Here is a 16194-nt window from a genome sequence, read left to right as displayed (position 1 = left end):
TGAAATTTAACCCCTTAGCCAAGCCACTTCCAGCTAGTCTTCTGGCTGTCCACCATCACACATTGCCTCTTCGGCCCCCAACACACACATATGTTTTAGGGTAGATTCTTTATTCTTCTAAACTGTTGGCAATTAGCAATTTACATGACTAAATGAAAAATAAATAAAATATGCCAGTCTATTGATCAACAATTGTATTCTTCCAGCCTGAGCAGCACTAATCACCTTCAAAGGTGCAATAAATTCAATTCATATACAGTCCCTTTCATCCTAAAGCATCCCAAAGTGCTTCACTAATCAATATACAAACTATACACAGGGATCATTTAGGCTCTCTAATGGCACCAATATACAGTTTAGGAGATAAAGTGAATAAGGATGCTGTAATATCAGATTGAAATTGAAAGAGAAATTCAGGGAAGGCAGCATGTAATTAACAAAGTATGGAGTTTGCCAGGCACAAAGGTTACGACCGTTACTTTTATGAAAACCTACAGGTTTTATGTTTCATCTAAAAGACAGCACTCCCAACAATACACATATACCATAGTGTATTCTCATAGACTTTAAGGTCAGAAGGGCCCATCATGATCATCTAGTCCAGGGATCGGCAACCTTTGGCACACGGCCCATCAGGGAAATCTGCTGGTGGGCCGGGATGGTTTGTTTACCTGCCACGTCTGCAGGTTCGGCCGATTGCAGCTCTCACTGGCCGCGGTTCGCCGTCCCAGGCCAATGGGGACTGCGGGAAGCGGCGGCCAGCACATCCCTTGGCCAGCACATTGCAGGCCACAGAATCTCATCTCACCTCAACTATGACTACCACATCACTTCCTGCAACATCTTAGGACAAATCTAAATGAGAAAAGCTTTTCTGATAAACCATCAAAGCGCTCCTAGTGTGTACGACCCTTATGTCAGCGTAACTGTGCTTGAACTGGCATCCTTTTTTCCAGCCCCATCTCAAGTGAAGTAAGCTATACTGCTGGCAATAACCAGTTTTGCCAGTATAATTGCATCTATACTAGGGGGTTTGTTGGCACAGCTATGTGGGTCACAAATCACATGCCTAACTGACATGGCTATTCAGCAAAAGTTTGTAGAGTAGGCCTAGCCTCAGTTTCTGTTGCTTGGCGGTTTCTCATCTGAATACTGAGCTAGCTTTTCTTTCTTAGCTTGGGAGATCAGTTGAGACAACACTAGATAGTGTGGGTTTAAACAGTTACACACTAATAACACACTGCATATAGTGCCTTTCATCCAAGGATATGAAAATTAATATTACATTAGCATCTACAGGCCACAACTGAGATTGGGGTCCAATTGAGCTAAGCATGGTACAAACACATAGGGCTTGTATACTGGTATAGTAAAAGTGACAATAACCCACCCCAAAACAACCAAAACGCTCCCACCCCTAATGTGGATGCAGTTATACCCGTAATACAGTAGTTATACTGATATAGCCTATTCTGGTTTGGGTACATAAATTATACCATGATATGACACCTTTTATTGATATAACTGCATCTTCAGTAGGTCTTTTACTTGTATAACTATGTCAGCAATAAATAAAATCACATCCCTAACCAACATAGTTATACTGGTAACACTTTTAAGTGTAGACCAGCCCCTATTTAGAGACTATCCTTGCTCTGAAGAGCCTACAATCAAAATAGACAAGACAGGAAGGGGAGGCAGAGAGTTGAAGTGGTGACTTACCTAAGACCATACAGTAGGTCAGAGGCAGAGCCAGCGATGGCAGAGCTAGGTCTAGGTCTCCTGACTTCCAAGTCAATGCTCTATCCATGGAGCCACATTGCCTCTCCTAAAACACTTTAGAAATAGTCTCACAACACTCTTGTTGTGAATTTATTTTCATTATCTTCATTTCACAGAGATGGAAACTGAGGCAGAGATAGGTGAAATGACTTAGCCAAGGTCACAGAACAAATGGTACGTGCACCAGACTTTGAGCTATAAACCTTCAGTCTCATTCTCTAACCAGTAGTGATCTTCCTTCTCAGTAATACTTGATATTTACATGTTGCAAGTGTTGTTGTAGCTGTATTGCTTCCAGGCTATTAGAGAGACAAAGTGTGTGAGGTAATATCTCTTATTGAACCAACTTCTGCTGGTGAGAGACACAAGCTTAGGCAGAGCTCTTCTTCAGGTCTGGGAAAGGTAACCAGAGTGTCACAGGTAAATAAAAGCTGGATCAGATAATGAATTAGTCCACGTTGCTACAGATTGTTATAATAAACAATAAATCCAGTGTCTTTATTAAGTCCATAAGTTCTGGTGTCTAGCAAAGTTATGAATTTAAGCTCCAAGGCTCATCTTTTGAAGGTATGGATTCCTTTAAGAATGAGGACTGAGAAGTCAGATACAGAGTTATAGTTTTGTGAAAAATGTTCACCAACAGGTGATATCATTTTTTGTGTGTGCGTTCACTTGAGAAAATAGTGATTGTCTTATTTCACCCACATGTTGGGACATTTAGTTCACTGGATGAGGTAGATCATGTGGTGATAGACATATGTAGGAACCATAGATCTTGAAAGATGTGTGGTGGGGGTGTTGATCATTGTAGCAGTGGAGATATGTCTGCAGGTTTTGCATTTGTTGTTACAGCAGGGTCTGGTGCCACTTTGAGTTGGTGTGTCCTGATCTGTGGGGAGCTTGCTTCTGATGATGAGTTTGGTGAGGTTGTGGGGGTTATTTGAAGGCGAGAAGAGGGGGTTCAGGAAAGATTTCTTTCAGGACGTGGTCTTCATGGAGTATGGGTTGTGATTGTTTAATAATACCCAATATGAGTTCCAGTATGGGGTGTTAGGTGAGAACAAGGGCTACGTGGTTGGAGAGTTATTGTTTTTTCTTTATTGAAGCAGGTTCTCTCGGAATATTTGGGAGGCCCGTACCATGATACAATCTATTTCTCTGGTGGAGTGTAAACTTGTTTGCTGAAGGCATTTTTAAGTGTGTTAAAGGGTGTATCCTGGACTTTCTCCTCAGAGCATATTCTGTGGTAGTTGAGTGCCTGGCTGTAGGTAACAGATTTCTTGGGGTGCTTGGGGGTGGTTAGTGGATCTAATATTTGTATCTTCATTTGACATATGGAGAAGCTGAGAGAAAGGATAAATAATTTGTCCAAGCCCACACACCAAGCAAAAAGCCAGAATTAGCTCTCAAAATTCCAGCAGACCACATAAATGGCAGTGACTTTTGGGGTTAGACCAGGATAAAAGATATATTTTTTAAAAATGTATTAATGAACATGATTTAATTAAGATGTTAAACTTCTTAACTTTTTTTTTATGTTTCAACTTGTCACATGTAGACAGAGCAAGTTGTATTTTAACACATTATCTGGTTGAGATGAATGTGTTAAAATACAACTTACCCTGTCAACACTAGGGTTTTAAAACATGTTAATTAAAAGAGTTCACTAACACATTTTTCAAAGAAACCTTTTGTTCCAGCCTAGACAAGCCCTTAGAAAACAACAAATTCAAGAAAACTATGGAAGCTGAAAATGGGGGGAAAACATTACAGAAACTGTGAACCAATGTGGGCTGCTTGGTGTGCTCAGTTGAATGTCATTTCCCAGAATGCCCTTCCAATAGTTATCTAAACTCAGAGAACACACTGAAAAGTCTGCTTGTGTTTTGAGATGCACAGAGAACTTTCTTGTATGTAAAGAAAGCAACAAACAAACAAAAAGATAATCAAAGTTTACATGGAGAGAGAATGTTCTCTGTGCATCAGCCTCCCCTGAAGCCATTTCTTCTATTGTCTTCCTTGTTACACAGTATCAATGTAGTATATGCATAAGAAAGAAAACATCTTGCCTTCCCAGGGAACATTCAGTCTGACAGGATAAAGCAATTTCAGTCATGTTTTAACCATACATATTTTCTGATACTGAGAAACAGGACTATAATCTGGATAATATAAATCTCAAATTCTAAAACTAAATTAAGATTTATAAAATGGTTTCAAAATTTTGCTCCTGGTTTCAAGAGATGCACATTTCATGATGTCCCAACTCTCAGCATTGTGATTTCTTAATGATCTATCAATTGTTTCTTCAAGCTTTCTTTCACTTCATACAGTGCAATTTCTATTGCAGCTATTGCAGCCTGGGCCAAGCCTTTTACTAATATTTGCCAAACTTTTATTAAGTAAATAAATCCAACAATGTTTGCTAAATCAGATCTAAACTGTTTGTATGTCCAGTATGCTAGAAAGATGGGAACTAAACAAGATTCAGATTTTTTTATAGGCATTGTAGAGTGTCTTGTCTTTCTAGACCAGGGATAGGCAACCTATGGCACACGTGCCGAAGGCGGCACGCGAGCTGATTTTCAGTGGCACTCACTCTGCCTGGATCCTGGCCACCGGTCCGGACGACTCTGCATTTTAATTTAATTTTAAATGAAGCTTCTTAAACCTTTTAAAAATCCTTATTTACTTTACATACAACAATAGTTTAGTTATATATTCTAGACTTATAGAAAGAGACCTTCTAAAAACATTAAAATGTGTTACTGGCACTCAAAACCTTAAATTAGAGTGAATAAATGAAGACTCGGCACACCACTTCTGAAAGGTTGCCAACCCCTGTTCTAGACCAACCAACACAAACTTCTCCAGTAACTCAAGATAGTTTTTTTGTTTTGCAATATACTAACAAACTAAAATAAAATCCCCTTCCCCAAAAAACCCAACCCCAAAACAAACTACTGCTCAGACTGAAAGCATAAACATGCACAAATATATATTAGTAAAATACCTTTTCATAGGCCAGTTACTGTATATGGCTCAAGCAGTGAAGTTTTAACTGTGTTATTTATACACCTCTACCCCGATATAACATGAATTCGGATATAACGCCGTAAAGCAGTGCTCCGGGGGGGCAGAACTGCACACTCCGGCGGATCAAAGCAAGTTCGATATAACGCGGTTTCACCTATAACGCAGTAAGATTTTTTGGCTCCCGAGGACAGCGTTATATCAGGGTAGAGGTATATTTTAGCAGTAAAAGTCAGGATTGGAGAGAGCATTGCACTAAGCAATGTATGAACAAAAGCAAAGACAAGGTTCCTGCCCTAAGAGAGTTTTACTTTATCTACAGGTTTCAGAGTGGTAGCCGTGTTAGTCTGTATCAGCAAAAAGAACGAGGAGTACTTGTGGCACCTTAGAGACTAACACATTTATTTGGGCATAAGCTTTCGTGGGCTAAAACCCACTTCATCAGATGCATTTTAGCCCACGAAAGCTTATGCCCAAATACATTTGTTAGTCTCTAAGGTGCCACAAGTACTCCTCATTCTTTTTACTTTATCTACTTTACTCATAAGGGAAACACTTATTTGGCCTTGTCTTTATTCAGAGTTGCAGTGATTTAACTAGAGGTGTAATTTTAAACTGATTTAGGACAGGTCTACACTGAAAACACTGCAGAGGTGTAGATGCAGCACTTCAATGACGACACTACTATGCCAGTGTGGGAGAGCTTCTCCAATTGGCGTAGTTAATCCACCTCTGCAAGAAAAGAGAAGCCCTCCTGTCAACATAGTGCTGTCTATATTGGGAGTTAGGTTGGTATAACTATGTCGCTCAAGGATGGCGATTTGTTAAACCAGTGCAAAACCCTATGCAGACCTTCTTACATTGGTTTCAATTTGGTTTACATCAGTTTAGCTTACCGCTGGGGTAGAGAAATACATCTGTAACTATATCTCAGTATAATATAATCCAGGGGTAGGCAACCTATGGCACGCGTGCCGAGCTGATTTTCAGTGGCACTCACGCTGCCTGGGTCCTCGCCACCGGTCCGGGGGGGTCTGCATTTTAATTTAATTTTAAATGAAGCTTCTTAAACATTTTAAAAACCTTATTTACTTTACATACAACAATAGTTTAGTTATATATTATAGACTTATAGAAAGAGACCTTCTAAAAACATTAAAATGTATTACTGGCACTCGAAACCTTAAATTAGAGTGTATAAATGAAGACTCGGCACACCACTTCTGAAAGGTTGCCGACCCCTGATATAATCTATACCTTTAAAATATATTTCAAAGCTTATAGTTATTTTTTTTACTTAGCTGAAGTCAGTAAAACACTGAGGGCTGGTCCACACTAACCCCCCAGTTCGAACTAAGATACGCAATAGCTGAAGTCAAAGTACCTTAGTTCGAACTTAAAGGTACTTACCAAAGGTCCACACGCGGCAGGCAGGCTCCCCCGTCAACTCCACCTACTCCTCTCGCGGAGCAGGAGTACCGGCGTCGACGGCGAGCACTTCCAGGATCGATCCCAGAAGATCGATTGCTTACCTCCGAACCCGGAGGTAAGTATAGACGTACCCTGAGTTCAGCTAAATTGAATAGGAGACTCTTAATCTGAAAAAAAAAGAGTGTCCGCACATGCATTTGCACTGAAATATTAAAAAAAAAAAAAGAACTAAAATGGAAGTGGTCATTTAGTTCCAAGCTTTTTGTTGTTTTGTTTTTGTTTTGTTAGTTTTTTGTTTGTTTGTTTGTTTGTTTGTTTGTTTGTTTGTTTTGCAGACCAGCCCTTGGCTCATCATAATTCATGTTAAGTAATTCAGATTTACCTCTCCTTTGTATTGTTGGAGCAATGTGAAACAGCTGGAGAATACCAATGAACCTGGCTCTTATAATTGTTCTCTCCTCTATTTGTTTGATTCTCTTCAAATCTTAATGTTTTTATTGCATTGTTTTATATTTTCAGGCTACTTTACAGCACCCGCATGTCCTGGTTTCAAGATTTATTATTTGTCATTATCTATGTAGCATCTGATCCTACAAACTCTTAGATGAGTAATCCTTATGTATGTAAGAAGTCCAGCTGCCATGTGAGTATGGCTTTTGCAGGCCCAGGCTCACAATGTTCTCCTTCATATTCACAAATAACTTAAATTATTATTAGTGGGTGTTGTGGCTGCAATGGGGGGCAGGGGAGCAAATAGAATTCTTTGTGTCAGAAATGTGTGACAGAGATGTAGATGCTCTAACGCTCTGTGATTGGTAAATTAAGAGTTGATTGAGGATTTATTTTTGTGTGCGATGAAGTGAAGACATTTTAAAAGTATTAGAGAGGATGAAGGAGCCAGTGGTTAAGGCACTGGACTGGCACTCAAGAGATCTGGGGTCACTTCCTGGCTTTGATGTAGATTACTTGTGTAATCTTGGACAAGTCCCTTAATCTCTCTGTACCTCAATTCCTCATCTGTCAAATGGAGATAATACTGCCTTTGCCAGCCATTTTGAATTCTGTGGAGCAAGGACTGTCTCTTACCATTTGCTTGTGGAGTGTCTAGCATCAGGGGGCTGTGATCTTTGGTGGTGCCTCTAGGCCAGTGTTTCCCAAACTTGGGATGCCGCTTGTGTAGGGAAAGCCCCTGGCGGGCCGGGACGGTTTGTTTACCTGCCACGTCCGCAGGTCTGGCTGATCGCGAGTCCCACGGACCGCGATTCGCTGCTCCAGGCCAATGGGAGCTGCTGGAAGAGGTGGCCAGTACGTCCCTCAGCCCGCGCCGCTTCCAGCAGCTCCCATTGGCCTGGAGCGGCGAACCGTGGCCACTGGGAGCCACGATCGGCCGGACCTGCGGATGTGGCAGGTAAACAAACCGTCCTGGCCCGCCAGGGGCTTTCCCTACACAAGCAGCATCCCAAGCTTGGGAAACATTGCTCTAGGTGTAACTGTAAATAATAATACATTTTTTCCCTTTCTCCTTTCCCCCTTGTGACTGGAGAGGAGTTAACAGGCTTGAATGGTCCCTTGAAATATGTTAACTACTTATGCTAAACAATCTGTTCCACCTTGTATTTAGCTGCTGCGCTCTGAGGGCTTGTCTACACTTGAACCGCTACAGCAGCACAGCAACTGCGCTGCCATAGTGCTTCACTGTAGACACTAGCTACGCCGATGGGAGGGGCTCTCTCATTAGTGCAGGTAATCCACCTCCTGAGAGATGATAGCTAGGTCAACGGAAAAATCCTTCCATCGACCCAACACTGTCTACAACTGGGGGTTAAGTTTGCTTTACTATGTTGCCCGGGGATATGGATTTTTCACACCCCTGAGCAAGGGTTTGGGAGGGGGTGAGGGCTCCGGCTGGGGGTGCGGGCTCTGGAGTGGGGCCAGGGATGAGGGGTTTGGGATACAGGAAGGGACTCCAGGCTGGGGGGTGGGGCCGAGATTTTCAGAGTGTGGGAGGGGCTTAGGGCTGGGGCAGGGCTTTGGGGTGCGGATGGGGTAAGGGCTCCGGCTGGGGGTGAGGGCTCTGGAGTGGGGACGAGGATGAGGGGTTCAGAGTGTGGGAGAAGGCTCAGGGCTGGGACAGGGGGTTGGGGTGTGGGAGGGGTGAGGGCTCTGGCTGGGGGGCAGGCTCTGGGGTGGGGCCAGGGATGAGGGGTTTGGGATACAGGAAGGGACTCCAGGCTGGGGGGTAGGGCTGAGATTTTCAGAGTGTGGGAGGGGTTTAGGGCTGGGGCAGGGGGTTGGGGTGCGGAGGGGGTAAGGGCTCCGGCTGGGGATGAGGGCTCTGGGGTGGGTCAAGGATGAGGGGTTTGGGGTGCAGGAGGGGGCTCTGGGATGGGGCTGAGGGGTTCAGAGTGCAGGAGGGGGCTCAAGGCTAGGGCTGGGGATTGAGGTGCAGAAGGGGTGTTCGGGTGTAGGCTCCAGGCGGCCCTGGGAAGCAGCCCCACAGCTCCCATTGGCCTCCTGGCTGCCTCTGTGCCTAGAAGTCAGAGGGACATGCCGGCCGCTGCAGCCAAATGTACTTTTAGTGACCTGGTCAGTGGTGCTGACCGGAGCCGCCAGGGTCCCTTTTCAACCAGGCGTTCTGGTTGAAAACTGGACACCTGTCAAACCTAGCAATGTAGCCTGGTTGATCTAACTTTTTAGTGTAGACCAGGCCTAAGTACATTTCCCAGACCTGAAGAAGAACTCTGTGTAAGCTTGAAAGCTTGTTTCTCTCATCAATAGTAGTTGGTCCTTAAAAAGGTATTACCTCACTCACCTTATCTCTCTAATAATAAATTAGTTATGTTAGCCAAGCAATTAAATAAATGGGATTTATTACTGTTAAAACATATATCCTAGATTTTTCTTGTGCATGCACATCCGCTCCTTATAATTAAAAAAATCTTTATCCTTTAAAAAAATTATCACAAATTACACAATTCCAAAATATTGAGGTCTGGGGCCTGATCCAGAGCCCACTGAAATAAACTGAAACCTTTTCATTGACTTCAGTATGTTTCAGATCCGGCCCTAGAATTTGGTCTCCAAGGGTATGTCTACACTGCAATTAAAAACCTGCAGCTAGCCCTCGGGCTCATGGGGCTGTTCAATTGCTCTGTAGATGTTCAGGCTTGGGCTGCAGCCTGAGCTCTGGGACCTTCTAGAGCAGAGAGCGGCATGCGAGCTGATTTTCAGTGGCACTCACACTGCCCGGGTCCTGGACACCGGTTCAGGGGGCTCTGCATTTTAATTTATTTTTAAATTAAGCTTCTTAAACATTTAAAAAACCTTATTTACTTTACATACAACAATAGTTATATATTATAGACTTATAGAAAGAGACCTTCTAAAAACGTTAAAATGTATTACTGGCACGCGAAACCTTAAATTAGAGTGAATAAATGAAGACTCGGCACACCACTTCTGAAAGGTTGCCGACCCCTCTTCTAGAGCCTGAGCCTACATGTCTACACCTCAATTAAACAGCCTCTTACCCTGATCCCTGCGAGCCCCAGTCAGCTGGCACGGGCCAACTCGAGTTTTTTAATTGCAGTGTAGACATACCTCAAGTCTACAATTATAGCTAGAGAGTAATTCTGTTGGGTTAACAGAGTAACAGGATTGTGTCTGAACCACTGAGATTTACACCAGTACTAAATCAGTGTCTGGGTCTATATTAAGGAAGGAAGGAAGGAAGAAAAGAGTTTCTGATCATTAGTAGACTAGATTCATTATGATGATTGTTGTGGGGAAAAAAGGATGATGTATTAAAGGTGTATTTGGGAAGGAGAATCTTCACTGTCCTTTTTTTGTGTACAGTAGTAATGGCATTTAACTGTGAGAAAACAATACCTGAGATAATCTTGTTGAAAGGAGTCCCTAAGAAGCTATGAAAATCATAAGTTTAATGTGGACGCCTGCCTTAAAATTTTTATCCCCTCTGTATAAAAATATGTATAGAATAGAATATGTCATGGTAATTTTTGTTTATTCCTTTTAAATTATATTTTCTCACACTTTAGCTGTGATCCCCCACTTTCTTTCTACTGTGCTGTAAATGGCTTGCTTAAGTTTAATGCTCAAGCAACAAATGTGGCCTTTTATTGACAAAGACAGATGGCAATTTCCCCTACAGTCAGTTTTCTTTTCACCAGATGACATATAAAACATTCAGTATGCTACCGAATGCTATACCAAGGCACCTTACTAGCCTCACTAGTAGCCCAATGATTTGGTAAAGCTTAAACCTTCCTGGCCTATGAATGTACTGGATAGCTGTTGGCTATTACACATTTGGCTTAGATCTGTTTTCATTATCTATATCATCTATATCCTTTTTTTTTAACCCATATAAATATCCTTTTTCATATTTGCTGTGTGTCTAGTCTACAAGCTGCTTATTTCCACATTCGCATGCTTGTTTAAGCCAGTCTCTTTCCATCTTTTGGGCATTCAGCAATAGGCTGAGGTTAAACAAATGGTGAAATCCTGGTCCCTCTTTCAGTCAGCCAATAATGCGCAGGCTCCGTTGCCCACTTGTTAAGATTTCAAACAAGCACCTTTGTGCTTTCTCCCATGCTGCTTCTTACACTTAGGAGGAACTTCCACTAAGCACCCACAAAGCCACCTCCTTATCCACCTTCAAATTACTCCTTAAAACTCTCCTTTGTTGCGATGCCATGAAACATTAACAACAGTTAGTTTATTGTTGCTTTGATACCACTGTCGTCTCTTGTAAGCTCTTTGGGGCAGAGACTGTATTTTTGTTCCGTTTGTACAGCACCTAGCACAATGGGGTCCTGACCCATAACTAGGGCTGCTAAACACTATGGTAATAGTAATACTATTGAAGGCAATGGCAATGTGTCTACTTTTTGCTCCTTTGACAGTACTCCCCTTCTTGAATCTTCATCGCCTTTGCTTGGAGTGTATCCCAATCATTTGGCTGGCATGCATAAAACCTTGAGAGAAACTTGAAACAGTTGGTTGTCATGACACAGGCAAAAATCCCTATTTCTTTCTTAGTCCAATATACATCATGTACATTTTCTTCTTTTTCATGATTTTTAGATTACTTTGCAGATGGCTACACTCCTACAGTAACATTTTTTTGGTTTCAGAAACATGTCCATTTAAAGCTTTAATGTACTTACCATGACAAATTCCCAGAAACAGACCAACATTTGATTGGACTCATTTAAATATTTTGAAATCTAAAATTACAAACACGTTGAAAAAACACTACAACATTTAAACAAAAAATTTTTTTTAAATGAATTTCAAGTAACATAAATAATACCTTACATTCATATACTCCAGTTCCTGGCATTCTCAAGCACTGTGCATCTTGTATATGCAAAAGCACTAAGATGCAGCTGCCCGTAGGGTGGAAAGCTGCAACCATCCAGCCTACAGCATATGCACACTAATTATGGCAGGAGAAATTTTGGCCAAAGCCATTGAGGAAAATCACAACTCTTGCCAAAGGTGCTGTAGAATTTTCAATGTCCAGACAGAGCAGGTAAAGCCATGGTTTTTAAGATCCCTCCCAGGGCTCTACACATTTGGCAACATGCTGGAACTAAATTCTGCCGCAAACCCCACAGTTTCTGTGATACTCTGATGCACAGTCGGCTGGAAATTCAGCCTCAGGGCAATTAAAAAATGCACATTTGTACGGAATTAAATATGAAAATGAAGAATTCAGTAAGAAAAGTTCTCCTTGCATTGTTTATGCTGATAGTAAATGCAGTTTATTTTACTCTGCTCTAAATTTTCACTTTTCCAAGGGATGCAGATTTTTGTATTGTATTGTTTTGTATTGTAAATGCACAATTTAATTATCGGAATTGGCTGGGAGCCTGAGGATTTTGGAAACCAGCATTAGAGTTCTTTTGGGACCGTGGGATAATCATGTTTCTGCTAAGAGATGTAAATTGCCTTCGTTAGTCTTCAGAATCTGCAAATGAGTGAGAAGAAGAGGAATGTTTGCACCTCTTTTTGAGCTCTTGTTTCAGGTTGTCTCCAGACTCAGGAAGACAACACTGCATTCGTTATTCTTGGTTTAGGCCATGTCTACATGTACAGCGCTGCTGTGGTGCAGCTGTACCAATGCAGCTGCGCTGCTGCAGCGTGTCTGATGAAGAGCTCTCCCATCGGCATAAGAAAACCACCTCCATGAAATGCAGAAGCGCTTATGTCTGTGTAACTTATGTCGCTAAAGGGGGTGGTTTATTCACTCCCCTGAGCGACATAATTTATGCTGACGTAGGCTGTAATGTAGACATAGCCTAAGTTTGGAAGGATGTCTTCACAAACACAAGGGCAAGACACACAGAACAAAAAGACACCCTCAAATTCTGGAGCACAATTTGCAGCAGGAGATGGATTCTCTGGTCATTTGCACAGGTCCATTTTTAGTATATGTGCTGCCGAAGCAAGCACCTAATACACAGTGAACTGATCTCATTGGGAAGGTTCCCCATAGAATGATGCCAGCCACAGTCCACCCTATATAACTACTTTTCAAAGTTTGCCTAGACAATGTTGGGTGAAGATCTGTGATTCCTTCAAGTCTATGTATCCCAAAATTCACACGGAGACTAATGAAACTGTCCTCAGCTCATGACATAGAGAAGATGTACTCTAGATATGCTGCTGGTTGACATTAATTTCTGTTGGCCAGATGCAGTATGCTGGTGCCCTGGTGGTGGATAATCCAAGGCAGCACTGGTGGGTGGAGAGAGCGCAGGAGGCAACAGATAGACCACCCATGTTTGATCACATACCAGTGAGAGGAACTTCTTTGGTTTTATTATAATTTTCTTAGTTTAAGTTGTTTAGAAATCTCTCCATATAAACATTTCTCCCTTTAATTTTATTTATTACATACTATTCACCTTTAGGCGAGCTATAAAAATGCTATATACTTGTCATACAGTGACAATTCCATTTGAACAGTTACTCTGTTCTTCAAGCAAGCTAACAGCAATGTATCATTTAGAAGTATTCCCTGGGGCTGTATTTCTTAATTAATGTAATTTTTAATTAATGGGTTATAGGTTAACTTGGAGATACAGAACGCCATTCAACCACTTCCAGCTTTTCCCTTAAAAGAATTTTCTTTGCACATCCAAAAGTAGGGATTTTGTATGTCTATGTCTATACCCATGTATATCTGTTATGCGCTGACCCACTAACCCATTTATCTTACACAAATAATTTTCCAAGTAACACAAACTTTCTGCAGCTAAAAGTGATAAGGGCAAATAAACAAGGTCTGCCTCTAAATCTGTATGACTCAACATGTGTATTTACATATCTTTACTGCAGATGAGGTTTCTTAAATGTATTCTTGGTAACAATCACTAAATATTTGTTAGATTATTCCTTTCATTTACATACATGAAGAAATAGTTTGGTATTTACTAAATCATAAACAATTGAAGCAGCACATGTGTAAGATTAAAGCCAAAACTTGCATTCCTTGCATTACAAAGCTGCCACTGGTATGTGGGTGCATTAGAAATGGAAAATCAACCCCTAATAGATCTAGGTCCTGCCCCTCCTGACAATGAAGCCAATGGCAAAACTCATCAATGAGGGCTGGACCACAGCCCTGTGCTTTTATCAGGTCTATTCATGTTGTTAGGTAGGTTTGTATTGTTATCTTTTTCAAATGTCCTTCATAGTGCTAGTATCTCAAGTGATGGAATGCTTTGAGTTCTGATTAATTGTGAGAGTAGTAGTTAGCAAAGTACACCTGGCCTATGTAGTCAAGGAGGTGCTTTTCTGAGAACTGTGTTGTAAGTATGCCATAAAACCCTGATAGAGAACCTAAGGTCCCATCTAAACTTCCACTCTTGTTATGTTGGTGAGCCAGTTAAACGCTGCTTGTCTTCTTACTGGGTTACAAATATTACTATTTGTATTTATTAGTAGCATTATGGTGACACGGTCCCCAGCCAACATATAGTGAGAGACAGTCCCATCATGAAGAGCTTACAGTGCAAATAGATAAGATGGACAAAGGAAGCATTGTTACCCTCACTTTAAAAATGGGGAGCTGAGGCACAAAGAGACAAAGTGACTTACCCAAGATCTCTCTGGGAGAGATAGGAACTGAACCTAGATCTCCTGAATCCTCCCAGTCAAGTGCCTTAAGCTTAAAAGCATCCTTTCTCTCTGCAGCAGTGGTACCAATACTGGGAAAATTCGGGGGGGGGGGGGGGAGATTAATGTAGTCAGGACACACTGCAATCAGAACAGTTCATGAAAAGCTCTTTAATCAGAGCTCAACTTCTACATAGCAATTCTGCAACATGACAGACTGTGGTGATATGTACAGCTTAAGCATAGATGTTATATTTGATTGAAAAAAATGGATGAAAAAAGTCCTGACTCTGTTTTTACTCTGTCTAGGTAGTTTTATGTCCTTCACCCCCATACTACCTCTATATCACTAATGTATTTATCCTCATAAATCCCCTGTGAAGTAGGAAGTATTATCCCCATTTTACAGAGGAGGAACTGAGGCATTCATGATGCATAGAAGCCAATGATGAGGCATAGAGCTTATGTGTTATTGGCCTTGGCATTCTGTGGAACCCCCATGATCTGCAGGAATCTCACAAGATCTGCAGGATGTGAGGGAGGAACCTCTTGTTTTTCCTGGCCACTCCCAGTCAATTTGGGGGAACATACCAGCCGCTTTCATTGTTTTTTTGTTGGAAGGGGCACTTTCCTCCAGCATATCCCTTGGCCCACGCCGCTTCCCGCAGCCCCTATTGGCCTGGAACGGTGAACCGCGGCCAGTGGGAGCTGCAGGTAAACAAACTGTCCCGGCCTGCCAGCGGATTTCCCTGATGGGCCATGTGCCAAAGATTGCTGATCCCTGCTCTATTCTATAAGGATCCTCTGTTTTATGAACTATCATCCACTATGGGCCCCGTGTGTTTTAATTGCAGTGGGCGACAGACTGAAAATGTGTCATTCTGTGTTTCTTTCCATGGAGTGCAAGATGTTGTTCTATGTTATTCCTTTCACTGCAGTGGAGAAATGGTTTTGAATATAAATTACACTCAGGTAGTTGGTCCTACTGGCAGATAAGAATGGGATCAGAATTAGGTGATGTTTCTATTTCTTTGCAGTCACAAAGAGAGTCATACATAGAAATGAGAGCATAACACCATCTAATCACAACCCGCTCGCCTCTGGGAATACAATAACTACCCGAGGACAGCATCCGTTCGCAAACATTTCTGCACTGCCAGTGCAGCCAGTGTAGTACAATCAAGTGTAATCAATATTGTTATCACAGGAAAGAATGCATAACAACACATTAGTAGCCTCACATTCTGGAATTAAGAAAACCCAGGAGTGTAAATATTGCTAGCTACTGTGGATTAATAATAACTAAATAAATAAATCACAGCCTCCAAAACTTTATACACATCCTTTAGCAAAGGCTACCCTGTGGGTTTGGGACAGAATTAGAGATAAGCCCTTTTCCCTTGCCATTGCAAATTATCCAGATTTTAGCCCCTATCACTAACCAGAGAGTTTTAAAGACTGAGAGGGCCATGGAATACTAATGGTTGGCCAACTTTAGTAAAGAAACGTTTCCAACGTATCTGGAGATCAAAACTAATTTTATCTGGCCCACTCTCCCTTAGTACCAGTCCTTTCAAGTTACGCATTATGTTTTTCAACTTTCTAGAGAAGCTGTTTTATACAGAAAGTTAACTTAATAGAAGCAATGACATCTGGTCAATTAGGGAACAAACAAACAAAACTTAGTTATATAAATCTTTGCAGGCAACTTTCCCAACCAAAAATGTCCATATATGACATTGGAAAAAAGGATCTGGATAGATAAATTACTCCAGAAGATTGGGGTTTGATCTGGAAAAG

Source organism: Emys orbicularis, chromosome 3, assembly GCF_028017835.1.
Source record: "Emys orbicularis isolate rEmyOrb1 chromosome 3, rEmyOrb1.hap1, whole genome shotgun sequence".
NCBI lineage: Eukaryota > Metazoa > Chordata > Testudines > Emydidae > Emys > Emys orbicularis.
Note: the sequence above shows the minus strand (reverse complement) of the source record.